Raw genomic sequence first — 8,253 nt, 5'->3', positions numbered from 1 at the left:
AAAAACTAAAACTAACGGGCTGGGTTACACCATCCGCCATACTCATTCAACGAGGGGACTTAACTCATCTATTCATGTACCGGCTAGGCTATTAAGAGCAGAAAACAGCGCTAACGAAAGGACGAAGAGAGAGAGAGAGACGCAGACCACAGCGCTGCGTTCCTCTTTGTCCTGTCGTTTTTTTTTTCGTCTTGTCGTTTAGCGCTGTTTTGTGCTCGTAATAATGAACCAACCAGCTGAAATGCTCACTCTTCGGTAGAATATTTTAATTAATAATCATGTGAAAATATCAAACATCATGAAAAATTTGCACGGAGACACGATGACAATGCCGAGAAAAGGCAAGAACGAGTGCTAACAAACCTTTTTCTCGCCAATGCCCTGGTGCCTCCACGTAAACTTTTTCAGTATGCAATTTGAACCACCTAGCCCAACTATCGGCTCTCCTATGTATAAAACATCACACTGAGGCAAAGGTAAGCGAACTGTTAATTTTCTCCTAAAAGGAGCACAACAAAGGAAGTCCACCATCCCGAATTTAGTTTGACCACCCTGATTTTATTTATTTATTTTATTCTGCCCCCAAGACCGAAGTACTACAGAGGGGAGTGGGCAAGAAACATATACATAAGCAAATAACAAAGCAGCAACACACGGTTAGTTATTACAGCAAAATTGATTAGTTAATTGTATCCCGGAGTGATGATGTCTGATATGGCCGAACGGAACTGATTGCGACACCTGCTCCGGGAAGGTGGGTCTATTCTTGAGAGGTCCTAAATATAAATGATTCGTGAAAGGTTTTGGTGTGGTATTGAATTTTTGCAACCTTAAGCCTATGATCAATGCGAGAGGAAATGTAGATAGGAGGTGATATAAGATTATCACGCAGGTAGGCATCGTGGAAATATAATTTATGAAATAAAGCAAGGCGAAAGCACTAACGTCGGACTGGGAGAGGAGCAAGTGACAAACAGTTTTTCATGACAGTTACGCTTGATGTGCGGCACAATTGCTATCAATAAAACGCGCGGTATTGTTTTAGATTAGTTTAAGTAATTGAATAAAGGTTTCAAGTTACGGGTCCCAGATGGATGAGGCTTACTCCATTTTACTCCTAATAAGCGTTTTCTATAAGATTAATTTTAATGACGTAGGAGCAGAAGAAAAATTTCGGCGAAGATAACCTAGCATGCGGTTAGTATTGTTAATTACCTTATCGATGTGCAACGACCAGGAATGTGACGAGATTATGTGCATGCCTAGGTATTTGTTGGAGGATTTCCGAGTACAAACTTGGCCAAAACGGCGCGTCCAAATGTTCCAACTTATCCATTTTTAGTCTGATTAACAGAAAATAAACCAGATTTCCATATAACGGGTTCGCATTTTTTTTGCTTATATTGCATTGTCATGTATGTAACTGTTGTTTCCGTTTTCTCGCGTTTCTAAACCTGTTGTAGGCCCTAACCATTCACAGTACCTCTATTCGCGTTGGCAGCTGTGTTAATGGAGTTGGCCAGGCAGCCAATGCGCCTTTCTATAGGTAAATCGGTATGGTATCGGTATGGTAGAACTGAAAAAAAAATCGCGCAGCATTGCTGTACGTGCAGACCGCCGGCTCCTGGCACTGGCGGAGTCGGTCGTCGCCAGCCACCCCCCTCCAATACACCCGGCGCCCCATACGAAATTCATCCACTCGAGAGTTGGCAGCACTAGACACTACTCCTGTCCGTTTGAATGCCAGCGAAAAAATGGAAATAGAAGGTGCCAATGCAAAAGAAAGCATAAGGTGCCACCAGAGCACGTCACATCATAAGCAGAGCGCGAGCACTACAGATGAGAAGTTACTCCCCTGGCATAAAGCGCAGCTTTGTGAACCTCATATCGAGTTTCCAGAAGTACGACTTTCGGAAAGACCAAGTCATTAGGCGCAATTTCCAGCAAGACAAAATTGCTCTAAAATGCCCAGCAGCACACAGCGTCCACTGTGGAACGTTGGACATGCTAACAGAAAGCGCTCGGGCATTTCACTGAGTTTGGTGTCCGCCAGCTGAGCACGCAGGGTTCGACGCATGCCCATTTAGGGGATGGAGATGTGCAACATTACCGCATACAATGTACAATGCTGTTTTAACTCAGTACCCTCCAACTGCAGTGAGAGATCCAGCAAAATTGTATTGGCGGTGTAGATTTAGCGGGAATCTGGTCTCATTCGTGAGTGTCATACACTTCTTTAAGAAGCGAGTGCTCAATTTGTATTGCTTCAGTAAGTAAGCCTATCGCACGTCGAAGTGTATAAGGTGCCCTAGAAAGTTCATTTGGTGCTCATGACTAAGTCTCGCAAACTACGTTTTTGAGTGTTTACCATGGCTAAATTTTCTTTTCTAACCCTTTTCTTTGCTGTGTCATCGCAGATGCGTGCCCGACGACGTTATTGGAAGTGGTAAAGGGTCGAAGCGTCGGGGTTGGCCTCGTCAACAATGCCCCTCGACAGTGAGACGGGGCGTCCTACTTTCGGAAAACGAAAAGATTATGCTGAGAGCATGGGCACCTATACTAGCATATGGCAATGAGTGAAAAAGTTCGCATGCAGGCATTACAAAGGTGTACACTTGTACACTAGATCAAGCCGCCGTGGTTGTCTAGTGGCTATGGTGTTGGGGTGCTAAGTACAGGGTCGCGGGATCGAATCCCGGCCACGGCTGCCACATTTCGATGGGGGCGAAAAACACACGCGTACTTAGATTTAGGTGCCCGTTAAAGAACCACATTTGGTCAACGTTTCCGGAGTCCCCCACTACGCGTGCTTCATTATGAGAAAGTGGCTTTGGCACGTAAGACCCCATAATTTAAATAACTTTTAGCACTAAATCAATTCGAATTTGTAACACATTGCCTAAAATACGTACAATATGATTTCTTAAAGCTAAGCTGTCTGTGGCTAGCCGATTCATCCGCCCGTCGGTAGGTCGCCCGAAAACCATGTTTGATGAGTTGCTGTGTTTATGCCTTGGTTATGCAGTAAACGTCAATCTAATGTAACATTTCACAAGGCGCTAACACCGACAGCTTCACGATGCATTCAATGCCATTGGCAGGGCTAATCAAGCCAGCGTTGCGAGACTTCTGGTAACTGCCAGGGCGCTTTCTTCTACCCAGTTGAAAATAGTCTTGTCTGCTGCATTTCGTCAACGTTTTGGGGCCTTCCAGATACATTTTGATCACCGTCCGCCAAGAAGCAAATTGCTGTAATTTGATCGCACTTCGGGACAAACCACTATTTTTTTTTCTAATGAAATAACTAAACCCCTTTTAAAAAGTGTATAACTCAAGATTTCCATGAACAATGTAACGCTGGTCTCATTCCTCTAACGTGAACCGGCCTCTTTTTGAAGTTTGGTTTTGCAGTGAAGTGACAAGCGCGATAAACAACATATATATGCCCCACTCACTGCAATTACCAACCACTATTATTTTGTTTTCCGGAAGACGTGCCTGTCAGGGCGCATGCGTGGACGAGCTTTTCCTAGCGAGTAATGCGTGCTTATCGCTTGCTGTAACATTATCGCTGACTCAGAGTAAGGGGCAGAGGGGGGGGGGGGGGGGTTGTAGCATTCTATAATGCGAGATTGTAGGCACCCTGCTGTATCCAGTAGAATAATATTTGTCTTGCATGTTCACGGCAGCAATGAATGTTTAGATCAGGAATGTTTACAGACCATAATGGGTGCTTCAGTGCCCTTTGAATGCACCCGGCCCGTGCGATACCTGCTCCTTCTTTTAGCACACGGGCACTTTTTCCAAATGCCAGCCTTAAATAGTTCCCATAAATCCGCTTCGAAAAGAAGAAAAAGAAACGAAAGAGTAGTAGGCATTATGCAGAGGAGTGCTATTAGCGCAACCCCTATTAAAAGAAACTGGGCTCGTATTCACAAAACTCTATCGCGCTACAGTTGTTCGTAACAACGAAATCAAGCCAATTCTGATGCTCGAAATGTTATTAGTGACGGTAGTCCAACAATGGCATGAGCACTTAGGAACGAAGAGCTGCGTGAATTCGGCCTCTGCTGGGTTAAGAGACAATGCAGAAAGTAGGTCCTCTTAAACAATTATTTCCGCTATATATCTATTGCAAGACATCGTACGCGTTACAGCGTGTTGTCTCAGACATCAAGTAAAATGTTTCAGCGTCCTTTTAAGATTGTATACAACGCATACTTTTCGAGCGCGTCCATTTTTGTTGGTTGATGTGGTATGCTATGCGTTATGCGACAGAAGTGAGCCTTTCTAGCGTAATTCTGCCTTATTTTGCTCATTTGACTAATGTAGCAAGCGTGTGATGAACGCACCATTTTTTAGTGTCGTTACCGACCTGCTGTTGATCGGCGTTGTTCTGCACCTATTTACACAATTCAATAGCATGCAGGAAAATAATATCCTCACTGATACACAGAGCCGCGTCCAACAACATATTGTTGAAGAACGATGGCTGCAACACTAAATAAACTGCGGCTGCAACACTAAGGGCGACCTTTGCTTCCAATCTAGGAGTCGGCGTCAGGGTTGCGACTAGCTCGGCTCAACAAAACCACGCAGCGATGCTATGCAACGAAGCCAGCGAAACGCGCTTACACCGGGACACCGTAGAGTGGTGTTTAACGCCTCTTCTTTCCGTTCTACAGTTTAGTTCCTCGTCCAGAAGAAATAATAGAAGGAGTGCGAGAATCGGAACATAATCCAATCCTTCAAAGGCCCTTCGTGCAACAGACGCACACCGCTCTGCAAACGCAAACGCTGCATACAATCTGTAGACTTTCATGGGCGCTACATGAGTCCTCCATGCACTAGCGTAGATGGCAGGTCTAGGCACACACACAAAGCATGTGCAGTGGGCAAATATTGATACGTATAGTGATCTATTTATAAAAATAGCGTGAAACCATGTACTGCAATTCGACAGAGCCCGATCGCCGATAGACTGCTTTGCGTATATCGCTGTAACTGTGGCTTCAATAAACATTTGTTTTCTTTAAGAAGTCAAACTTTAGCTCGAAAAGCTTCGGAGTGAAAAATAGCGTGTGGTTGGCACTAGGTTGAGTCAGAAGTGTGATACATTTCAGGGATCAGACGAAGAAGCGGAATAATCTCTCCAGCATATGTACGTGCATGGTCGTGAAGAAATTAATTTGCTTATTCGATTGGTTCGTCGTTATTATTTTTGCTAATTTATTTTTCAGCACCCCTTTTTTGCACATGTTTTTATTATTGGTAATTCAGACTCGCTGACCAAGCAAACTATACCTTTTCCGCTTGCATTCGTTCACTTAGCTACAAAAATATTATAAATAATTTTGTTATTGCTTGTAATTCCCTTACAAACGCAACGCGGCTTTAGGCGAATAGCCAAGGGGGATGACGCAGGCAGATAAAACCCTTCAAGGGCATCGTCACCAGAACCACCACTATCATCATTATCATTATCATAATCATGGTGATCAAGAAAGTTGCCACTGTTCTTTCGTGTGGGAGCTCCTGCGAAGTTTGCGATGAAGACGCGACGCGGTTCGCCTAAATTGAATGCCAAACCTACGCGAAGCAGCTGCACGATGCATCCGCTGCCAATGGTAAATATAATTTATGTTGAATTTTTTTTTATAGCAGCACTCTAGAAAACACTGCCTTTTTGACGCCCTCTGGTTAGGCAAGAAAATGCAGTTGGGTGACTGGTTCCTGGGCAATTACAGGAAAAGCACTTTGCCACTATTTTACGTGCCTATTTATACCTACTTACTATATAGTTCTGCGGCCATGTACTACGTTGTTATGAAACATCCCGCGCAGCTCTCTGAAATATGCTCTAGGTGTTCCTTTGGGGAAGAAATGCTACACTGCGAAGGCTTCATACTTATACGCAAGACTCACTCCTAATTTGGTGGTTAAACTCAGCTTGTAGGTTTATTTATTAGCACCTTCACCCCAATAATTATGGACGTAAGTGTGGTATACTCCCATTAACTCATCGACTAGAACACCCCATAACGGTAGTGATCGAGCACCATTGGCTCCGCCTTATGTTCGTACTACTTATACATGTTGAACTTTTATTAAAACGAGACTTTACGTTGGTTTTTTCGTGAGTAGTCTCCTTACTACCCTGTCCTGAGACACCGGCCTGTGGCGCGATCCCTCTTGTTCTACGATGCGTGTACGCATGTACGCGAGTGGGCGTGCGTGTGGAAAAAGTACTATAGGAACTGCATGCATATAATACTAGTTATATGCTTCTGGAGATGATATCCATAAAGTTAAGCGTCACCACCACCATCTTACGATGCGAAAGAAAAACATTGATGGAGAAAAGAAATCGCGTTTCTCGTATTCCCTACGAGTTTAATTATTTATATTTTTCAATTTTTCTGTTTAAACGTTGCTGGACATTCAACTTTGTGTCGCTGATTTCAGGATTAAGCCGGAACGTTTGGGCAAATTTTCATATCTGTACTCAGCCAAATGAAATACATCAGCAGAAAACAACCAGCTCTTGTTCTCTAATTAGCCTACTAGTTGCATTAACAAAGCAGCAGCGGGCACGGAAGTATGATGAACGGAAGAACCAAAGGCTTACGCACCTGTTTTTTCGTCCTGCAGTTCGTCGTTGTCATCGCGGTGGGCACGTCGGTGGTTGGCCTTCGGGATAACCTTTCACCCTTGGACGGAATTTGTGATACCGCCCTCCTCTGAACCCAGATTTGCTAGCGACATCTAGCGTGGATCTGACCGACTGCTTTGAGCGCCTCCTGCAGTTCTGCCAGTGCGCAGCTGCGATGTAAACGTCATCAACCCTGGAAAGGATAAGACCCAGCATTGAACACTATCTCTTCAGTGGGCATGGAGGCACGATGAACGGAAGAACCAAAGGCTTACGCATCTGTGTTTTTCATCTTCCAGGTTAGTTGCTTATCCAAATTACCTTGTCGAAGCTTCAGATCAGATAATCCCTTTACTATCGCGCTTCCGTGCCCTGAAGTAGTCATATTGCCCTTTTTCTCCTTGCTACTTCTTTGTGAGAATGTTAAAAGCAACCTGGGGCCCGGATAATCTTGCAGAGGCTTTTCAGACGCTGAATTACTTGAATGAGCGTACAAAGTATCTTAATTAAAGCAGCAACAGCAGCCTGTTTCAGAAGCGAACCCCAGGTGGCCGAAATTTCCGAAGTCCTCCACTACGGCGTGCCTCATAATCAGAAAGTGGTTTTGGCACGTATAAAATCACATTAATTAATTAATAGATTAACTAACTCATTAATTAACTGTTTCAGAAGTGATGTCCGAAGTAAAGGACAAACTAGTGAAAGCTAAAAACCAACCTTCCGTTTTCGAGCAGTGGCAGCAATATATGAAAGAGCTGTATGCCACAGTAGACGGCCTCAAAATAGACACGTGTGCATTTCACTGATGCCTTGATGAATCAGCTGATCGGTCTCGAAGAAACAATCTGAGCTTTTGTGGAATACCAGATGCCGCAGACGAAACTTCGTACGAATCAGAAAAAAAATACTGCTGAATAATACCATGAAAGTTGACATCAGAAGTTTTGGCATATGCCGGGCGCACAGAATGGGGCGCTTTGATTCAGCGAAAACTCCACCACTCCTAACTAAATTTGAAACCCATAGAACCAGGGAGCTCGTCTCCTCTCGGCGAGGATTGTTTAAAAACATGACATAGCAACGAGCGAAGATTTCTGCCAAGCAACGCGGAACAACAGGAAAGAAGAATCTATAGAATATGCCAAATCGAAAACCACGTTTTTCAAACTTCGATATAAAAACTAACTTTCGATGGCAAGTGATACGGGTATGACGAAGCCGAAGACAGCATTTATGAAATACACAGAAAAGAGCATACACGTGACGCAACTCTTCGTTCTGCTGACAAGTTAGGGCCATCCGAGGGGAGGTGCCAAAGAAAATTGTGGGTGCTCAGTCTTTTTTCACTAACATTCCTAGTTTTCTTCTCAATGAAAACAAATTTTGTGCTGTTATTAACCACTGTAATGATGACATTATTGTACTCAAAGAAACGTGGCTAAATAGCAAAATAACAAACCCCGAACTGTCTGAATGTGAGAACCGATAGATTGTTAACCGAAGTGACTGAACAGGTAGAATTGATGGTGGCGTTCTGTTCGTTAAGAAAGAATCTAATATATTTTTTCTATGCCCATTAGTACAAATTTAGAGCTAATTTG

Source organism: Dermacentor andersoni, chromosome 5, assembly GCF_023375885.2.
Source record: "Dermacentor andersoni chromosome 5, qqDerAnde1_hic_scaffold, whole genome shotgun sequence".
NCBI classification, from domain to species: domain Eukaryota; kingdom Metazoa; phylum Arthropoda; class Arachnida; order Ixodida; family Ixodidae; genus Dermacentor; species Dermacentor andersoni.
This window is presented reverse-complemented; position numbering follows the sequence as displayed.